Here is a 22,776-nt window from a genome sequence, read left to right as displayed (position 1 = left end):
CACCTGAAGTAAAGTCCTTTTTTTTTTTGAGACGGAGTTTCGCTCTTGTTACCCAGGCTGGAGTGCAATGGCGCGATCTCGGCTCACTGCAACCTCCGCCTCCTGGGTTCAGGCAATTCTCCTGCCTCAGCCTCCTGAGTAGCTGGGATTACAGGCACGCGCCACCATGCCCAGCTAATTTTTTGTATTTTTAGTAGAGACGGGGTTTCACCATGTTGACCAGGATGGTCTCGATCTCTTGACCCACCCGCCTCGGCCTCCCAAAGTGCTGGGATTACAGGCGTGAGCCACCGCGCCCGGCCAGTAAAGTCCTATTCTAATTATAGCATCATACCTTTTGTGCTCCACTGGCATTTGCTGCCTTCTAGTCATTAATAGAATCCTAGTATTTGGGGAGCCAGGTTCAAAAGATATTTTTAAAAGCAATATAAGCAATTTTATGATTCTATGATCCAAAAGGTTTTTTGCAATGGTCCAAATTGTTAGACCCAGAAAACAACTGCTTCTTATTTGTATTAGTTCGTTTTCACACTGCTGATAAAGACATACCCGAGACTGGGATGAAAAGAGGTTTAATTGAACTTACAATTCCACATGGCTGAGGAGGCCTCAGAATCATGGTGGGAGGTGAAAGGCACTTCTTACGTGGTAGCAGCAAGAGAAAATGAGGAGGAAGCAAAAGCGGAAGCCCCTAATAAAACCATCAGATCTCGTGAGACTTATTCACTACCATGAGAACAGTATGGGGGAAATTGGCCCCGTGATTCAAATTATCTCCCACTGTGTCCCTCCCACAACACATGGGAATTATGGGAGAACAATTCAAGATGAAATTTGGGTGGGGACAGAGTCAAGTCATATCACTATTCCTTTGGATGCTGTGCCCTTAAGAGAGTAAAGGAAGTGAGTGTAATGCAGAAGTGATGGTTTGACTCTCAGAAGAGAAAAACAAGTCCCAGGTTAGAACTGCAAGACAGGGTGGCAGTGACACCACAGGAGTCAGACAACAGTCAGAACATTGTAACGCTACAGCACCATGACCTCATGCCTTTGAATAGGAGCTTTAGACCGAGTTAGGATAAGATATATAAGCTGTCTTGGATTCTAGCATGATACTAATAAAAAGTACTCCTGAAAATACTAAGAAAGTTGTTAGAAAGAATTGTTGGAAGTCAAGTTATCATGAAAATGAAGATATCAGGACCATACTGAGGTAGTCAGCATAGCTTGCCAAGTATGTCCAGTTTTCCATCTTCTCAGAAACTTAAGGCATCCCCATGACTGAACCCATGTAACTATTCCCGTTCAATGAGCTGCAAGCTCAAATGAAGTGTTTCTGGAGCATTTATTGACCACCAGGAGACATTCAAGCTTTTTTTGTTCTTTCTGACATGGTGACTGGCCACATTCAATATGGGTACTCTGTCAACCTGGGTTCCTAAAATGTTATGATGAGCACAACCCCTAGTGGACCCACAATACATTTTACTAAATTCAAAATAAAACTTGGTGATTTGAGGCCACAGATATTTGGAGTTGTTTGTTACCTCAATATAATCCAATATTCTAACTGATACATATAGTGACTTCCAAATGAATATAACCTAATGATAAAGCTTTTGTTAGTCATTCAGGAAATCACTTAAGAATTATAAAAGTCAAAAAAAGGCACAAAAATCATTTTAAGAATCCTAGAATAGTTAGAAGTGAGCAATGCAAAAAGAAAAGCATCCTAAAACTCATGCATTTCAAGGGGAAAAAATCTGCTGGAAGAGGAAAGGAGTGAATCAAGAGCTATAAGTATAAACTCAATAAATAGAAACTTCCTTATGTTTTCTATAGTTCTTTAAGCAAGGTAAAAATAGTTTATAGAATAATTTATCTTTATAGGCACATCAGTGTAAGTTCCTTATTTTTGACACATTGTTCTATTGATAAAATGCATTGTTCTATTATGCTGACACTACTGTCATTATTCAGTTTGAATTACCAATTGAAAACTATGGGATCATAGTTTTATTATAAAGACAAAAAAAAGATTTTGAGAGGAAACTTGGTACTGCTTTAACTTTGTGTATTTAGCATAAAAGTATATTAGAACTATGGTACTCCCATTTCATAAATGAAGAAAGAGAGGCCCAGAAGCATCATGAAACCAACTAACATGCATTTAGGGGTCTATATTTTAGATTTACTCAGTTTCTAAAATTGACATTCATTCATTCAACAACTGTTTAATAAGCCTCTACCATGTAGCAGACACTGGGCTAAGTCAACAAGACATACTGTGATGGAGAAGGTAATACTCAATGAATAATCAAAAATCAGAATAATAAGCCCTAGGCTTAACATCTAGGGAGGGAGCTGTGAGGGCACAGAAAGGGCCACATAGCCCAGCTCTAAGGGGCCAAGAGAAGGATTCCCAAAAGGGGTGTCTTAAAGGAGACCAGACTAAAGAGCACCAAGGACAAGAACTCTCCAATAAAAGCAAAAAAAGAGACTTTTAAAAAGGCCTATTATCTCATATATTTATCATTTCTTTGTGGTGAGAATATTCAAAATCCTGTCTTCTAGTTAGCTTGAGTAAGTAAGGCTGGTAGGTTAGAGTCCACAAGGAAAACTAACTGAGCATGGCCAGAAATGAAACCAAAGAGTTAAATTTGATAGCATTCACATCTTGAAGTTCCTTTGAGATGACATAACAAGACTTGTATTTTCAGCTGAAAATCAGGAAGGCATTGAAGTATTTTAAGCAGAGAGATTGATGTGATTAGATTTGAGCTTCAAGGAGGTCACCCTGACCATGATCTAGAAATGGTCTGGATGGAGAAAGCCTGGAAGCAGAGCAGCTGATTGGGAACCATTTTAAATAAACTTGGTGACAGATAAGTATCCTCCTAACTAGGATAGTGGCAGCAAGGTACACAAAATTGGACAGATTTGAGAGAAGAAAAACACAGTAAAAAGGATGCTTATTGGTCAGAGAATGGGGAAAATGGTCAATAACATCCCACATCCAGCAGCTCTCAGATCACTGCCTTAATCTATGTGTACTGCTATAACAGAATACTACACACAGGGTAATTTGTAAGGAACAGAAACTTATTTCTTTCAATTCTGGAGGTGGAAAAGTCTAAGATCAAGGAACTGGCATCTGATGTCCACTGAGGACCTTCTTGCTGCATGCACACATGATAGAAAGCACAAAGGCAAGCAGGAATAGACATTGTAGCCCCACGTTGCAGAAGGGAGAAAGCCTACTCCCACAAGCCCTTTCTATAGCACCATTAATCTATTCATAAGGGCAGAGCCCTCATGACCTAAATATCTCCCAAAAGGTCCCCTCCTAACACTGTTGCATTGAAGAATAAATTTCCAACACAGGAATTCTAAAAGACGCATTCAAAGTATAGCAGTCACTTATGGCTTGGGATCCTGGCTCCAGCACCTAATGGGTGACCTTGAAGAACTTTCTCAAACTCTTTTGCTTTAGTTTTCTTGTGTAACAAATAGGGATAAAATTAGTACTTACTCTATAGGTTGTTTTGAGATTAGCATTTTGATTAAGGCCTGACACATAATAAGCTCTCAATAAATATTAGCTGTTAGGTTGCAAAGAAATTTAAGTAAAATTAAGTAGGTTTATGATTATAAATTGTCCATTCATTTAGTGACTTTGGAAAATAACTCTGTCATTGCAGGGTGACAACTGAAGTCATATCACAGTAATCTGAGGAGTTAAAGACATAAAGGCGAGATGGCAGGTATGCATATGTGGTTAAAAAAGGAGTTAAAGAGGCGAGATAGTTCTCAGAGGAAAATATTGGACCAAAGAACTTGTTTTTTCTTTATTTTAAGGATGTGATGTTACTCGTGCTGCAAGGAAACAGAAATGGGGATCTAGAGCACAGCTGCAGAAGTGAGCCAAGAGGAAAGACAAGGGCAGCTCTCAGATTCTGGAAATGCCTTTTCTAAATACTTTGACAGACAAATTGTGCATTTTCAATCAATGGAATATTTTTCCTCAACCTTATCATAGAAAAGAGGACACTAAGTCACATGTGGTGTATGACTTAACTAAAAAACACACATAAATGTGAGCACAGTGAATGATCTAGGATTTTAATTTATTTTGTGCCCCTTGCTGTAAGCCTGCACCCTACTCCTCTGGATGTCACTGACAGAGCCACTTTAAGCCACTGTTCAAAGAGTACTGTGTAGTCAGGAAGCAGGGACTGGGGTGGGGGCAATGATAGATTATTCTTAGCAACCAGGATGACTCAGCAGAAATTTAGCATATCTACCGGACAAAAATATATATATATCTCTAGAAATTAAACTCAGAAAGCAAGGATTTGCACTATAAAGATAATGTATTTAGATACAATGAAGAATAGGACAAGGTTCAAAGTGGATTCTTATAAAAATATTTAACTATATGAAATATTTAAACTATATTTTCTCAAAAAAATATTTTTCCAGGCTCTGCTACAAAGCCAAAGCTCTTAGTAGGCCTAGGCTCATAATACCATCTAGGATCAACACCTATCAGAGAAGATATTAATTGAATCTCAGGTGTGATCACTTATAAAGCCGTGGACAATGGAGCAATGCAAGAGTCAGTGGTATACAACTGATTTTCAAGACAACGGTAGACATACGTCAAACCTTATGCATGATTACTTCTAACTTCTCCATCAGGCAACATATTAAAAATATACTTGAATAAGCTAGATATCTAATTTTCAAAATTTTTTAAAGGACTATGTTCTGAATATGAGGGAAAATGAAAAAGATCCTTTAAAATTATAACAACAGCATAAAAACATTAACAGTACTTGAATTTTAAAAGATCAATAAGATATGTCATTAGAATAACAGAGATATCACAGGCAATTTTTTCAATATATTACATATTTATAATGTTAAACAAATTTGTAAATCAAGTAATCATATGCTGAAATATTTAGTAATGAAATATACTAACATCTGCACCCTGTTTTGAAATACATACAAAAAAAGATGCTTTGATGACAGATGAAAAGATGGATAAATGAGATATGTGATAAAGCAAGACTAAGAAATGTGGCAAGGTATTCATGAGTAGGGTTTAGGTGGCGTATACATGATTGCTACCTTCACAATTCTTCAACTTTTCTGCATATAATAAACTTTCCATAATAAAATGGAAAAAAAATACTTATGGGTAGTCATTCCACTAAAGTTCTTGGTTTCATCATCTACCATCCACACAAGAGTGTTATTTATCAATTATCCACATTTATTTGTGTATTATACCACTTTCTCACTTTCTCAGTAGTGGTTCTTTTCTCCTTTTAGCAATTTTAATAGAGTGTGTTTGTGTGTGTCTGTGTGTTCTGTTAAAACAAGAATGTATTCCAATATTCCAATGAGGTTTAAAGAAGAAAGGTTTATACTACTCATAATTTGCAAGTTAAAGAAACCTAACTCAATCTGACTCAAGAGAAATGGCGAATTTAGTCACTTAACTCAAAAGTCTGGCTTCACAGTGGAGAATCTAGAAGCTTCAGGCATGATTAGATTCAGAAGCTCAAATGACTATCAATAATCTACTTTTCTCCATCTCTCTGCCATTTTTCTAATGTGTTGGTGTCCTTTAAGGCATGATAAGATTATCTGAGAAGCGATGTGTGAGGGGGAGGATTGCAGTGTTGTCTGTCATGTCCATTATGGAATCCACTCCTATTCTGGAAAAATTCTTACTCTTGGATCTATCTTCCATTCTGGTTATCACCATATCACTTGCCAAATGTTTTAGAAGTTTTGTCTACACCCATTTTTCTTCTTCCTCACCCTCAAAGCCATTCATAGTTTCCTGCAATCTGAGCAATCTGGATTCTCCTCCTACAGCCTCATAGAAACTGCTTTTATAAAAATAACTCATGGCTTTGAGGAAGCCAGGGGAGACTCTCAGGTTGTTATCTGACTGGCCTTCTGTGTGGTGTTTGGCTCTACTGACTACTTCCTTCTTTTCTTACTTTGGATTCTCCTACTAGCAGACCCTGAGACAAGGACCTGAGTCTAAGTAATTGATTTGAAAGATAATAAAAAACTGAAGTGAAGAAGTAGAAAAAAGTGGGAAAGGAAATAGAAAAGTACTAATAGAAGGCATTAATTTCAAAAATGCCCTTACCAGCTTTCATCTGGATTGTTACAACGATTTCCTAATAGGTCATCTTGCCTGGGTTTTATCTCTCTAAATCCATTCCTCAACATGGATCAAGAAAAATCTACACAAATATGATACCCCTCTCATCAAAGTCTTTTCAGGTTTGCAACCCCTACCAAATAAAATCCAGCCTTCTTAGCATTTAGCACAAAGCCTCCCACCACTTAAGCCTCCTTTGCCTTTCTTATCACTTCTTGCCCTCATTTCCACCTGCAGTTTTAGATTCTAGTAATCAACTACTGCAGTGCTCTCAACAAGCCATTCTCTTGCACAACCTCTTCTCTTTGCCAAAATTACCTGCCCCCACCTGGAGCAGTCTTCTCATCCTCTCTGCCTGAAATGTCATACACATCCTTCACAACCGGGTCAGGTAGCCTTTCTCCATGTTTCATTGCACCTTGAGCAAACCTTTACATTGGCACCACTTAATGCTACTATGTCAACACAATCTGTTCCCTTTTCCCATCTTCCATACTGAATCATAAGGATCTCAAAAACAAAGATCATTTATTATTCAGTTGGCACTTAATAAACACCAAACTGAACTGTAAAAACACTAATAATACCATTACTGACATCTCCTAACTCAAGCATACAAAATTGATTATAATTTCTTTTGGAGAGAAAGTTATAAGAGCTATTTATTATGAGAGGGAAGGAAGGAGGGACAGAGAAGCAAAGATGTCTGTTTTACTCTGCATACCAGTATGTTAAAGCTAGCCAAATGCCTGTGGCATAAGTTGCTGGAGCTGGTGAAGAGGAGGAGGCAATAATCCCACTCTGTGCTCCTTGGCTCTCTCTCTGGCAAATTTGCTAGGGCTTCCAAGATCTGGAATTGGCTCCAACTCCCAGGCTGAAGATTTGCTTTTATAAAAAGGTACTGAGAATTTAAGCTGCTATTTATCTTACTTACCTTAACTAGATGTAAATTTCCACCATAAAAACAGGTGATTTGGTTTCACTTGTTGAGATTCTCAGAATAGTCTATTAGTAGAGACTATTTAGTCAATATTTATTGTTCATCCATTCAACTAATACTTGTTTTAAATAGTTTTTGGATAATAAAACATGTACATACTATAAATATTAAACAGTAAAAAAGCATGTAGATCAGTGCTGTCTAAAACATTATTCTGCAATGAAGGAAATGTTCTATAGCTGTGCTTTTCGTGTGGCAGCCCTATCCACACATGTGGTTATTAAGCCTTGAAATGTAGCTAATGATATTGAAAACTGAATTTTTAATTTAATTTAATTTGAATTAGTTTAATTTAAATAGCAAACATAATAGATAGTGCAGGATAGACTGTAAAACTTCCCTTGCCCTTGTTTTCTCTCAGCCACCAAGTTCCTGTCCTCAGAAGTAACCATTATTATCAGATTCTTGAACATATTTCCAGTGATATTATATGCATTTGCAAACATGTTAATGTGTGAATGTGCACACAAAAAGTAGCATCCAAATTGCAGAGATCACTTTGAACCTTGTTTAATTCTCTTAAAAAGATATGTTTAATATTTTCATATCAATATGTAGGCTTGCCTCATAGGAATATGATATAGTATTCCTTTTAATGGATGTGTCATAATTTGTCCTCTATAGGTGGACATTTTGCTTGTCAAGTTTTGGAAGGGAAAAAACAATGACAATGAATGTTTCCAGGTTCTCCAAGACTGTTCAAAAATTCCATGATTCATTAGAAGGACTCACAGCCTCAGAATATAGTTGTACTAACTGCTAAGGTTTATTACAGCAATGGATACATAGCATGAGCAGCAAGGGGAAAAGTTCCAAGAGGAATCTGGAGAAATACATGCAGAGGCTTCCTATGTCATCTTTCTCCCACGGGACGACACACTGAGTGTGTTCCTTCCTTCAGCAGAAAAAAAAAGTGTAGTAATGTGCAAAGTTTGTTCAAGAAAACACATTAGAAGCTCAGTGCCAACATTTTCACTGGGGACCGGTCACATAGATAGCCCCTGCCTACCAACTACAAACACTCCAAATTTCCAGCAGAAACGCAGATGTTCAGTCCTCAAGTGAGTAAAACAGCTTTATCACTTAAGGAAAGTTTTGTGTCAATGCAGGGAATTGTTTACCAGCCAAATCCCAGTTGCCAGCCAAGAACCAACCCTCAGGCTTGCCATGTTAACTCTTTTCTGTATAAGAAATATTGTATATACCTAATTTTTCACATGTGCAAGTATATCTGCAGGATACCTAGATGTAGAAATGCTGTATCAAAGGCCATAAACATTTCTATTATTAACAGATATTGCCAATGTGTATACCAGCAAGGTATGAGAGTGTTCTGCTAAATTCCCACAGAGTGAGACAAATATTTGTAAATGTTTACTCTGTACAAGGCAATGCCGTAGGCACTGCAGATATAGCATTAAACAAGAAAGAGGTCCCTACTTACACTCTATGCAAAGGAAGGCAGAAATAAAATAAATGAGAAAGTGAACAAAACAATTTCAGATAATGGCTAATCATATGAAGAAGGTAGATTTAGATCACATAATATGTAGGGGCAAAGGGGGTTACTTTAGATTCAGTTGTTGAGGAAGTTCTCTCTGATGAAATATCTTTGAAATAGGATCACAATTACAAGAAGGAGCCAACTATCCAAGTCTGGGGCAGAGACCTACCAGAAAAGTTTGAGGGAATCATACAGAGGCCTTAATGCAGGAACAGAGGTAAGACCTCTATGACAAGAGCACCGTACTGGACCAAAGCGGAGAATAATTCAAGCTGAAGTCAGAGAGATCAGTAGGGGCCAGATTATGCAGAGGCTTTCTACGCCAATGCAGGAAGTTTCAGTTTTATTCGGCATACTGTTGGGAAAGGCAGTCGTGGGCTAGAAATATTTCAATCCCCTCTTGGCTGCATAAGAATGGGCATTGAACCATAATTATTATTATGTCATACATTCTGTCCAATCCCAACCTGTTTCTTACTTTGTAAGAACTGCCATAAAATCACCCAGTTCAGGCTCTAAAACCTTGTAAATATCCTCCCTGACTTCTCCTTCTGAAATACTGCTAAGGATTAAGGTGATTTTTTTTTCCTTTACCCACAAAAGGTTTAACGAACTTAGCCTTGCTTGATCAACAGATCTTCTTTGTTGTCTTTTGCAGAGTTGATCATGTTAGAAGAGTGTGTAGGAAGATATCAAGAGAGAAACAAAGAGTCTTCTGGAAATTACTACCCTACCTCTGTTACCCTAAAACTTTCAGAATCTTAGTATGAGATCCTGGCAGAATGAACTCTGGATTAAAATGCAAAAACTTGATCTCTGGCAAACCCATTGACTTAAACCTCTCTGTGCCTCAAGCTCTACTAAATAATGTAAAAGCCAAAAGGTAAACTCTGGTCCACCTTCAAAAAATATGAACTAATATATGTAAAACATTGAGTAACTTTAGGGAAAATTTGAACTTTATGAAGTAAAAGAACTGCATTATTTTCTGATTGGAGTGGAACTTTTAACTCACAGACATTCAACCATCTCTCCCTTTGAAGTACAAGATGAAGAGGTTTTTCTGATTCCTCAGGAAGTGCCTTGAAACCAACCTAATTACGTTTTTTTGTTTGTTTGTTTGAGGAGTTTCGCTCTTGTTGCCCAGTCTGGAGTGCAAAGGCCTGATCTCGGCCCACCGCAACCTCCGCCTCCAAGGTTCAAACGATTCTCCTGCCTCAACCTCCCAAGTAGCTGGGATTACAGGGAAGCACCACCACACCCGGATAATTTTGTGTTTTTAGTAGAGATGGGGTTTCTCCATGTTGGTCAGGCTGGTCTTGAATTCCCGACCTCAGGTGATCTGCCCGCCTTGGCCTCCCAAAGTACTGCGATTACAGGCATGAGCTACTGCATCCGCCCCCTGATTATATTTTACATGAATTTAGACTCTATCAAAATAGGTGACAGAACTAGAATCTGGGTTTTGTTAATTTTTCTTTAAATAGTAGGAAATAAAACATAATCCAAGAGCCAGCAGGGCCTTCAAAATAGACAAAATCCTAAATTACACAGAACAGATATAAAAAGCAAGGAGTACAAATATTGGCTCATAAACCTATAAGGTTTGCTCAGGTAATGCAAAATTTATTTCAAAATAGCACTTTCCTCAAAATCTGTGGTTGTTATCATAAATATATTAAAGTTTTTCTGACTTACAAATGTATGGAAATCTTTGTTCAAAAAGACAGAAAAACAATTATACTCTTCTCTGGGTTTAAATTTTTTTCAGTCGGTATTTTTCACTATTTGAGATTTTCTTATATATTGCATGGACCAGATGGTACAACAAATCAGTATAAATCTTTTCAATGAAACACTTACAGTTTCTCAGAAAATGAGGATCTATAAACAGTGTGTTGTGGCATGCCATCTTGCAAAATCTAAATATAGTTCTGGGTCAACTCCTTTAGGTCACTAAATAGAACTGCTGGCAAATCCAGACAATAGCTTTTTGTATTTTTCTCCTGAACATTTTCACCACCTGTCTTCATGCCTGACCTCTCCAATTTCAGCAGATCACAAAGGGAGGAAGAAAAAACCCTGGCAAGCCCATATGCCAAACTAGATCATATCCAGGAGACCAAATGCCTTTTAAATTCAAGAAATGGTTATTTATAGACCTGTAATTAGTGATTAAAACCCCAGGGGTATTTGTTTTCCTTTTAACCTTAAACTCTTCTCAGCTTCTGTGCATTCTCATGGTTAACATGATGCTGTACAGCTCCGCTATTTATGAGGAAACAACCCAGTAATTATTGTGGGAAATGTGCTTCTAACTGCACGTTTATCTTTGCTTTGCATGTTTAGTGGTCAATTATTACGGAAAATAAGATCACAGTCTAATTTTTCCTGGTCAACCATCAGAAAACTCAGAAAAATTTCACCATTTAGAAATTAGGAGATATATTCAAAATGAAATACTTACTATGTTACCATCAATTTAATAACTGAGAATTAAGTATTTTAACATTAGGTTAAAAATATGCCAATCAATTATCAATGGTTCTGAATATCTAACAAGGAATACATATTTGCTTAATTAAAATTTGCCAAGTATAAACAGGCACTTCATTTCTAGCATGGAAAAATAGATATAAGAAAACAAAAAATTGACTAAAGACCCCAGGCAATAAATTTTAAGTAATTTATGTAGACACTTCACCCTCAAAAATGGGAACACAACTACTTAACTATGGGCCGCACATCGTGACTTCCTTCCAAAGAGTACAGTGTGGAAATGGGGAAAAGAGGTGAATTTTACAGTGAAGAAACCACACACATAATATCTTAGCCAGATAATTAAGGTCAATATCAATAGTCATAAATCATGTTGACAGTATGGACCCTTGACATGGTGTGATAAGAATGGCACTTCATCTCTGGACATTCTTATCTAAAACCCATAACCACAGCCTAATCATGAGAAAAACACCAAATTCCAACAGAAGGGCATCCTACCAAATGCCTGACCAGTATTAAGTTCATCGAAACAATAAAAGTCTCAGAAACTGTCATAGCCAATAAGACCCTAAAGAGAAATGACAACTAAATGTAATGTGGTATTCTGGATGGAATCCTAGAACAGAGAAAGAATATTAAGTAAAAACTAAGGAAATCAGAGTAAATTATGGACTTTAGTTAATAAAATATTAATATTAATACATTTTATTAATTGTAATGAATATACCATACTAATATAATGTGTTAATACTAGGGGAAATTATGGAGTATATGGGTTCTCTCTAGACTAGTTTTTTGATTTTGCTGCAAATCTGTAATGTAAAGAATAAAGCACACAAATAATATTGATAATAACAATGATATATGTGAGCACACCTAGAACCTGGATTTTGGTTTCTAACACCAAAGATTCCTGGGAGAAATTGCTCATTCTTGGAATAGGGCAGGAAATGAAACCTGGAGCATCTCGTAGTGTCAGAAAGTAAGAATGTGCTCAAAAAAAGAAAAAAATCCACAATGATGGGTATATGTCAAAGGGATACGAGAACCAACTAAAAGAGGTCTCAATTTTGAAAGTTGAAAAAAACTGTTTAGTTTTTGCCACTGATACAATAGGAAGATAAAGGAAGGGGCAAAGAAACTAATATTGACTGCAGGCTGTTTATCGACCCAGCACTGCATTACGTGCCAGGCATTCATGCCACATTTAATCTGTGAAACCACTCTGTGAGGTAGAGGTGATTATCTCAGCTTCACAAATGAGGAAAGTAAAGGCCATCAAGTTTAGTTACCTTGCCCAAGGTCACACAGGTCTCAAGCCAGGTTAGAAGCCTTGGACTGCCTACGTCCTGAGTCCTTACATTTACCCAATGCTGCCTCTAATTCAAGTTCATTCCTACTCTGCTCATAAATCCTAGTCTTAAATTTCCTGAATTTTTCTAGCAAATACCCATTAAATAATTTAAAAATTGGATGGAGAGGGGAGCCTTACATTAGAGTTTATTATTATTCCTTTAATGGTTATAATGGAAATATCACGAACAAAAACAGCTGCAAAGCTGAGGAAATAATAAATACATTGATTCCAATCAAGGTACCTACAGCTGAACTATTCCTAGAACTTTAATTGGAATCCCAGCAACAATGATATTTTATCTGCCCCATAAAAAGTGGACTGTTTGTTGCTGCTTCATGTTCACTTAGCTTCCAGGAGAACCAGTTTCTCTTCCAAGTTAATAAGTAAACAGCTGAAAGAACTTTGGTGTGACCTCATCAAAGTAAAGAACTGGAACACAGCTCATAAGGCTGTTCTGAACAAGCTGCCACGCTGGAAAGACCAAAAGGCATCTAGTTAAACAGAGCATCACAGTGTGCACCAGGAAATGGCTTGATGTGTAATAGAAACACAAGCCAGCATAGCACATACACTGCCCGTATGAGGACTACATTACCTTACACACATCCCCACTCCCACCTCCCCAGCATGTTCCCACTAGTCACATTATGTGGTTCTGGGTTACCTTGTCACCCAAAAACCTAATTATCCAGACACCGACTCAGTCACTGGTCACCTTTGTCTTTAAACAATACTCCTCCATATTGCTTTTAGTGAAGTTATTCTACTTCTCGGATAAATAACTCAGGTTGGTGTTTTTGAACTGTAGGAATTTTATTTAAATATATATTCTTTTCTTTTAGCCTCTTTACCTGGTCTTCTGTTATAATCATGCTTTTATGTCTTGATCTGAGCATTGTGTTGGGAGTCATATAGCTTGGACAATTTAACTGTGCAGTCTGGAAAGTTTAATGATCAGCTCTATGAGATATCTCATGTTGTTTTTTTCACTGTGAGATTGCATTCTTTCAGATTCCATTTTTTCCACAAATAAGCCATTTGGTCATTATTCAATTAGACATTTTTATGTGTGGACATTTTTCATTATTTCCATGTAAACAAGTACTATATCGTATATAAGCTAACATTTCAAGTCTTCTTATAATGTAATTTTCTTACTTTATTTCCAGATACAAACTCTAACTCATTGAAGGGTAGAGTAAGAGGTTGAAAAATATCTGGCACAAATATAGGTTAAAAAAAGCCTTAGCACACTGAGAGGGCACACAAGACCCAGCCAATTGGGCTCCCAGATTCTGGGAAAGTCTTCTGAGGCCACAGTTCATGGCCAAAGTTTACTGATGTGCAGTAAACCAACTCAAGTGTACACATCAAAGAAGAAGGTCTACTATTTTGTGTGACTTGTTGTGGGAAGGATTAATTTATAAATGTTGCTAAATTTTTTGCAAATAAATTATGAAACTATTTTAAGTATTTTTTTCTTTATTAAAAAATGGTTCAGCTTATTTTTAAATAAAATGTATATTTTGCCTGCCTTAAGAAAGTTAACAATATAAATAATAGAATTTTAAGCAGCATTTGAAAAATATTATTTCTAATTCTTTCCCACAGTAACAGTCTGGAGAACATTTTTTCTTGTATTAGATAACCAAGAAACTAACCCTGTATAACATCCTGGCAATTTGCCTCTCTGGACAAGGGTGAGAAAAGCAAGTATTCAAACTCTGGGAAAAGCCATCTCCAAGGAAACCCCCATGTTTACCCTTCTTTGGGGAAAATGTGTGAGTACAAGACTTGCTCCATGTCTGGGCAGGTGACAAGCAGAAAGAGCTTTGAGAGAGTCTCCAAAGCCCCTCCTGAGTGAATGCCTCGGGCAGTCATTATTAGCTTATTAGACTTCTCTGGTAATTGGATGTCTGTGTAACTGCCCAAAGCCACATGCTACCATGAGAAATAAAATGCCTGGGAATTCAGCTCCCGGATTTAATCGTTGACAGAGAAAAATGGCCAAAAAGAAAAAGCGGTTTGAGGAAAGGGTAGAACGAGTCGTAGACAGAGTGGGACAGAGCTTCTCTCATAAAAAGGAAAAATAAATTGAATTTTAGCATCCAGCATTTCTAATTAAATTTGGATTATTTAAAAGCCATCCTCTTTCCTTTCAAAAACTGTTTTTTGAAAAGATTAAGCAGGATGCTAAAAAAGAGATTTGGGGTTCACAAATCATTCAACAAATAGCACCCTTTTTATATAATGGATCAAATATGAGCCTGACTCCCAGTGTGGAAAAAGTCTGAGAAATGTACATACTGGGTTTAACCATAGTCAATATCAGATTTTATAAAAGTAAGTGCAGAAGACAGAGCCAACAGTACCACAACTATAACATACTTGAGTCCCACTTAAGAAATCTACTGGGTGCTCTCATAGAACCAATTTGAAAGATTAAAGAAAAAAATTAAGATTCAGTCATTTGTCATTAAGGAATATGTTGTTTGGTAGGATAATACAGACAGCACATTCCATCACCACAGCAGTAATGGGGACTCAGGGAAGGATGGAGCATGTGTGGTTGGGAGTGGGTTGAAGAAAGCTTTATGAATGAAGTACATTTGGAACAAGCTATGGAGTAGAAAGAGTACTGAGCTTCATTAGATAAGGCTGGTAAGAAATGGTATCCAGGAAAAGCAATAATGACTAACAATAATAATGATAATAAGAGGTGAGTTGTCGGTACAGGGAGTTGGTGATTTGTCCAGGGCAGTGGTTATCAAAGCGTTGGCCCTGGACCAGCAGTGTCAGCACCATCTGGAAACTTACTAGAAATGTGAACTCTCAGGCCCCACCCCACACCTGCTGAACCAGAAACTCTAAGGATAGGGTCTGTAACCTAGGTTTTAAAAACCTCTTCAGGTAAATTGGATACTCAGTCAACTAAAGAACAACTGGCTGATGGCTTGGGGAGAGTGTGGAGAAGGAAAAGGATTCCTACTCTAGCAAATGGGAGAATATGGAGGACCACTTGGATATCTGGCAGTCTTCTGTTGGCTTCTATAGCAGAGACAGAGTCAGAATTTTCCTAAATCCACTCTCATTTTAAATCAAAGTTTGTTCTCTCAGAAATCTTCCCTAAGAGCTTGAGTTGTAAGCATCTGCACTATGTGTAGAATAAACACAGAGCGTTAAGCCATTTACTGAAGTCTCAAAAAGCAGGTTAGGTTTTCTCACCACTATACAATTCCCACCACTATGACTCTCACCTTCATTTAATAAAAGGATGCATCCTTAAAATAGGTATATTATGAGATGTCAGCATTAAATGTTAACAATAGCATCTAAAGTAATATCCAACATTATTCTGTTATCAAATCACACAAGCAAAGAACTCAACATTTGGAGAGAAATTTTCAAGATAAAGCAAAGAAATCAGCACTGTGCTTTAAAGCAGCGCTTTAAAAGAAAGTATGCCCTTTATTTGAATAGTTCTTATGTTATGCATTACAAAACACTGTCCCATGCTTGCCTCATCTGATCTTTTTTTTTTCCTTCTTGAGATAGAGTCTCACTCTGTTGCCCAAGTTGGAGTACAATGGCGTGATCTCAGCTCACTGCAACCTCTGCCTCCCAGGTTCAAGCGATTCTCCTGACTCAGCCTCCCAAGTAGCTAGGATTACAGGCATGTGCCACCAAGCCTAGCTAATTTTTTTTGTATTTTTACCAGGATGGTCTCAATCTCCTGACCTCGTGATCCACCCATTTCAGCCTCCCAAAGTGCTGGGATTACAGGCTTGAGCCCCTGTGCCTGGCCTGATCTATTTTTATCTTACAGATATTAACATCTGGAAGCTGAAGCTCATAGAAGGGAAATAATAAAAATATTTAACACTGAATCCAGTGTTTACACTATGCCAAGCACTGGTCTTTGTTGTTAGGCATGTGAAATCATTCAGCGCTCACAGCAACACTAGAAGGAAGGTAAAGTTATTACCCAGTGAGGTCATGGGGCACTGAGAGGTCTCATAGCCTAGTCAAGATATCACAAGCACACGAGAAGGCAGTAGAAAAGTAGGGATACCAACCCAGCCAGCCCAGAGCCACAGCACGTGGGCTTGTCCTCTGGGATCATCTACTTCCCCCTACATGTGGCAGAAGCAGAACTGAAAAGCCATTCTGTAGATCCCAGGACTTTCCTACCATCCTGTTAGTCCAGATTATTACAGCTATAAGTGATGGTGTTGAAGGGGTGGAAGTAACTGAGTTTTAAAAAAAGTAGATAATTTACCTTCTTGTCTTTCTGGACTTTCATATTCCAAAACTAAGTATGGGCACACATACACAAGCATTTTACTTGTATGAATTTATGACAGAGTTTTATTTTTTGATTACTGAAATAAAACATATAATAATTAATCTTTGATGAGCCACTGTATTAGTTCGCTTTTACACTGCTATAAACAACTGTCCAAGACTGAGTAATTTATCAAGGAAAGAGGTTTAATAGATTCACAGTTTCACATAGCTGGGGAGGCCACAGGAAACTTACAATCGTGGCAGAAGGCACCTCTTCACAGGGCAGCTGGAGAAGAGAAGAAATGAGGAGTGAAAAGGGAAGATCCCCTTATAAAACCATCAGATCTCATGAGAACTCACTCACTACAACAAAAACAGCATGGAGGAAACCACCCTCATGATCAAATCACCTCCCACCAGGTTTCTCTCTAGAGATGTGGGGATTATGGGGGTCATAAATCAAGATGAGATCTGGCTGGGGACACAGCCAAATCATATCAAAGAGGGTATTGTTTGTCTTCCTAACTTCCTTTAAAACAGGCTTCCTGAAGGAGATGAAGAGCATGCCGCCTGAGTAGAGTGGCTGTACAGGTGTAGAGTAAAAGGGTGGGATGCTTAATAAAGTAAAGACATCAAGACATGCTTGCTTTGTTTCTGTTAACAAACAAGTGTCTATAGAGTGTCTAACTCTAGTCACTATAAGAAAAAAAGGTAATTTTTTTCAAAGAGGTTGTACTGTCAAAAAAAACAAGCCTTACATATATATATATATATATATATATATATATATATATATATATATAATATACATGAAATAATTAGAGAATACTGCTAACACAGTGTTAATGTGTGTAGCATTGACAAGCAGTTTCCATCCCACCTGGGTATGGGGATCCAGGGCTAAGTACAGTTTACTGTGCACAAGCTGTGTAGTTATATATGGAAGCCCTGTAGGATCATTTTTAAATAGTATATATATATATGTTTTAAAAGTTTTAAATATCTATATACTACACACACACACACACACACACATGTCTATGATATATATACACATATACACACATACCCACACAAGACAAGGCAGGGGAAGGTATCTTGCTATAATTATACATTTAATCTCTATTGATTGAGATTATACATATATGTATAGATGGACTGAAAAACACGTCGGGATCAGAATGTAACTTGCTGTGGGAAGTTCCTGGCATCTGTTTGAGTCAGGAATTTTTATGTGAGCAGAAGGGAGGAAGTGCATGCTGATTGGTCCGTGGGTGGCCATTGGTGGGCCCAGAAAAAGCACCATGAGTTCTCACCCTGGGCTGTGGACTTCACCCAGAACTGACAGCCCAGGCCAAGGCTTCAGGCTGTCCCTGGCTTGAAGGTGGAGTTTCACTGGGGACCTGCCCCAGAAATTGTCTTCCTCCCACTGCCATCAACATGTCATTTATCGCACCCATTCTGTTTTCATCAAGGGATGCCTGCAGGCCTGCCCTGAGCCACCCTCTGCCCCACTTGGCCTCCCTCCCTGAGCTCATTAGTGCCAAAGTTTTACAGGGGGTCTGGTGTGTCAGTGCTGCCCCAATGATGCACATACCTGGCCAGGTGATGACACCACCAGGCTTGGCTTCAACTTTGCTCCAAAATTGGAGTGGGCACTGGGAGCAGGGAGAAGCCAGAGAGTGAGAGCAGGCACTTCTGAGTCTGCGGGGACAAAAGGGCTTCTCAGGCTCCCAGGAGTGCCGGGATGCCCAGGTCCAGAGCTGTGGCTCGGCAGCTGCAGCTGCTCCCGGGAGCGCAAGGCTCCTGCCTCACCAACACAGTAGGGGTCGGGGCTCCTGCCTATTCCTAGCCCCTGCCGGCTCTGCAGAGAAAACAACCCTGGATGAGCCTCCCCTGCTACAGCTGACATATCTACCGTGGCTGCTCCAGATGGGCCATTACCACCATCAAAAGGAATAGTTAAATTCTTCTCAGAGCACAAAGCAACATTTTCAGCTTTATAACTTGACATCTGAGATCACACACAGACAACATTCAGTTTCCTATATCCTCAGGCTCACCATATTTTACATCCTAAGATAGATTGTGTTGTTTCCCAGCTGTAACTTCAAGACAGAGGTCCTAAAGAGAAAAAGAGATATTAGACTCCTTTTTGTGACCCAAGTGATGCAGAGAAATGGAGGCAGAGCCAAAGTTGAAGAAATTGTATTGCTTCTCATAAGAAAGTAGAACTAAGAGAGAAGGATGGTATATTCGCCAGCTATTGAAGCAATTATGCTGCATAACAAAGTACCCCAAAACTCAGGGAACTGCAATATAAGTACAATTTTTTCTTTAGCTTGGCTGGAGTAAATGCTTCTTTCAGGCTGTGTGTTGGCTCCAAAATGCAAGTTGGAGTCAGATTCTCCCCAGATGTCATTCAAATTCCTTGAACAGGCAGCTTTCTTGAGCAAAGTTCTTACTGACACCCAGCAACCTGGACCATTACAACAAACCAAGAATCAAATGTGAGAAAAAAATTTGGAGTTTCTTAAGAAGCTCTTGAAATCCAGGAAAAAGAAAAAATATGCAGAAAAAGGAAAAATTTGTGACCTGGGAAACATGGTTCTCTACGTACAGAATTCCTGACCTAACGCCCAGTACTCCTCCCTTCCATGTACACTTTTTGATCGAAATCTAAATTTTTTCTATTCCTTTAAAGTCTACTGATGCATAGTTAAATAAATAACTCCAAAAATATGGGACAGTAAAAGAAAAAAAGAAACAGAGAGAGAGGCCACACTTTGAAAGCAAACAGAAGATTCCACTTTATAAATTACACATTCTCTCTGAACCTCATTCTCTGTTGCAAAATGGGAATTTTTGATTATAGACTAGAAGGTAGAAAACACAGTTACAGAGTCATGAGTGCTTTCCTCACATAAATGCTGGAATTAGACAAATTTAGCAATATCTTCTCCTCAAAAAACAGTCACCACCAAGAAATTTCTGAAGGCCAAAGCTGAACCCAAAATAAATAGGTCAATAGATGCTTGTGCAGGACAATTGCCTTGAGAAAGAGGATTCACATTGCACCTAAATTTCTTTTCTGGGAAGAAGGTCAGGATAGGGAGAGCTATCAGAAACAGAAAAGAGTAAGGTTAGAAATAATGTATAGGATGCCATTCTTTTTCTTGAAATAGGCAGAGGCACTGTTAGAAACTCCATTTCTCACCCCTCCCTGCCTCTTGATATCTGTCTCCCCTACTCTCAGCAGGGCTGGGCCCTATGCAAATGAGTAGACAGAAGATCAGGGGGAGTAAACCAGCAAAATCCACTCAGGCCTGCTAGGAGTACTGGACTCCACTGGGCTCCACTTCAACCCGGTTGTGGCCAGTGGCCAGATGCTGCATTCTGCCCTCTACAGAACAACCTCCTTTGTAGAACAAGCTGCTGTGAGCTTCTTCTGCCAACTGCTTTACCACAGGTAATGAACAGCAGAATATGTCAGTGGAGACCCCGGTCCCCACCCCTATCCCCATTTCTGTTTTGATATTTTGGGAGGCATTTTTATATCATAGCCATTAGGCTCAGGGCAAGTGTCTCTACCTGCAGGGACAGAACATTCTGTTAATCACCAGAGAATCCTGCCAACTGCTGGAGGAAGAGGAACTTCATGGACTGGAAAAATCAGTTTCCTGAAAGGCACCTATAAGGTGAGCAAAAATATGTCCTATTCCTTTGGTAACGCCCTGCAGGATGGAGAAGATGGCAGGCTCACAAGCCCCGGGGAAAGCAAGCAAGGGAGGATCATAAAGCTGCCACCTGGATGGTTTCTGTGTTTTGTGTTTTTTCTTAGTTTGCTTTTCTCATGTTCTCCCTCGGTGTTGACTAAATTATATTTTTTGTCTTTCATGTCAGCCTAACGCGAGGATAAAACTTTCCAGAGAAAAGAGGATTCCCCCAAACCAGAGCAGCCTGTGGTGGCAGCCATCACTCCCAAGGAGAGAGACTCAGGGTGGATATAGTCACTGATGCTTAGTTAGGGTGGTTTTCCACCAGGAAGACAGTAAATCTTAATTTTAGGGGAATATTCCTCTCAAAAGAGATAGCAAGTTGTTTGTTGTATTGGGAAGAAGTTCCCTTGGGGGCCAAGGATGTGGTCTCTAGAATTAGACCTAGGAGTGAATTTGCAGCACCTAAGAGTAAGCTTCTTACTCATCTAAACCACAGTTTGCTCATCTATAAAATGGAGATAAAAATTTTAACTTACAAAGTTGTTGTAAGGGTTAAATAAAGTAATGCATGTAAAGTTCTTGGCACAATCAGGAAGAATTTAGTACATATTTATCATTATCACTATTATGCTCATAATTATTACTCCTCATGTTTTCCAGAAATGTGGAGAACAATGATAATACTCTTACTTAAAAAAAGGTAGGATAGAAGGAATTACTAATTCCACTTTCTCTCTCCTACTTCTCTCTCCTCTCATAAGTGGATTGCTGACTCCAAATACATAGACAGACCAAACATTCCAGGGTGGAAGGGAACCATTACTGGAAGGTAGTGAAGCATTTTTTTAAGGCAAGTTGGCTTCTGAGATGAGCAGAAAGAAACCAAATGCTTCTCACTAGCATAATATTGACTTGTGCCTCACAGGGCAGAACTGAGGCCTCGATATTGACTAAATTCTCAGGAAAAAAAAAAAAGAAAAACAAATGAGCCATTCACCAATATTAAAATTTACTTTCAGAGGATAAGCTTTCTTTATTAGGTACATAATGTAAGAGTCTGTGATTCACAGCTCATAATGAGGAACTATCAAAAGGAAAATTTAAACTAGAAAAGCTACATCTCCATTCATGGGACTGAAACCTCTCCCCTCCCTTACTTGAGACAGCAAGATTCACTAAATGAGAGAAGAGAGAAATGATCCAGGGGCCAGACCTCTTCTTTTGAGACAGTGTTTTCAGATGAGGAGAAAAGAACAGGGATGCCTAGGGGATGGCAATGGAGAACGTGAGGGCAGGGAGATTCGAAGTTGAAAGGCAAGACTAGCACTGGCTCACTCTCTGTTAGGTCAGATGAAAAGGGAAGTGTCACCAGGAACTTTCCCTGAACTATATTGTAAAGTCCCTCAAACTTTACCAGGATTTCCCTGAGACCCAGTAGAAAGTCCAGAATAGCTAGACTAGCCTTCCAGTAAAGAAAACTACTTGTACCAGCCCATTGTGGAGTGCCAGTCTTGGTGGGATTAATGACACAGAGTGAAAGGGGAAGAAAGGGAGCCTGTTTTGTCCTGTCCTTTTCCAGGCACAGTGAAGAGGCAGCTTCAAATATGCATCATGCATCGTGTCTCAGTTGCACTGCATCTTGTAGTTATAGATGGAGATCAGCACTTCAGGTTAGTGCGGTCAGCAAACTCAGAAATGGCAGGACAGACACACTGGGGTGGGGGGTCAGGGAAGGGAGCCAGACTTAGTGAGGAAAGCTGAGATCAAACAATACCATTAAAAAAAACGAATCAGTGAGAGAAAATTTCCCCAACCAAAAGACACTAGACTGAGACATAGGCAGTTCTACCAAAACTTCAAGTAACTATTAATTTTACAGAAATTACTTCAGTAACCTGAAAAGGTGAGAAAGCTACTTAACTCATTTTGGTGAATGAGAAAGCTACTTAACTCATTTTGGAATGTCAATATAACCTAGAGACCACAACTGGATAATAACAGTACTATAAAAGAAAATTTATATCTGTGTTGGTTATAAACATAGATTCAAAATACTGAATGATAATAGTACATCGAATTCAATAGCATACTTTAAAAAATGAATTAGAAGGTTAATCTCAGCCTTAATATTTTGGGTAATTATCAAAAGGGAACAACTATAAATTCTTTGAAAATCAGAAGAAAACTGAATTTTTGCAAAACTAACTTGAAGCTCCA

The sequence above is a fragment of the Aotus nancymaae genome, unplaced genomic scaffold, assembly GCF_030222135.1.
Source record: "Aotus nancymaae isolate 86718 unplaced genomic scaffold, 86718_ANA_hifiasm-v0.15.2.pri h1tg000019l, whole genome shotgun sequence".
NCBI lineage: Eukaryota > Metazoa > Chordata > Mammalia > Primates > Aotidae > Aotus > Aotus nancymaae.
Note: the sequence above shows the minus strand (reverse complement) of the source record.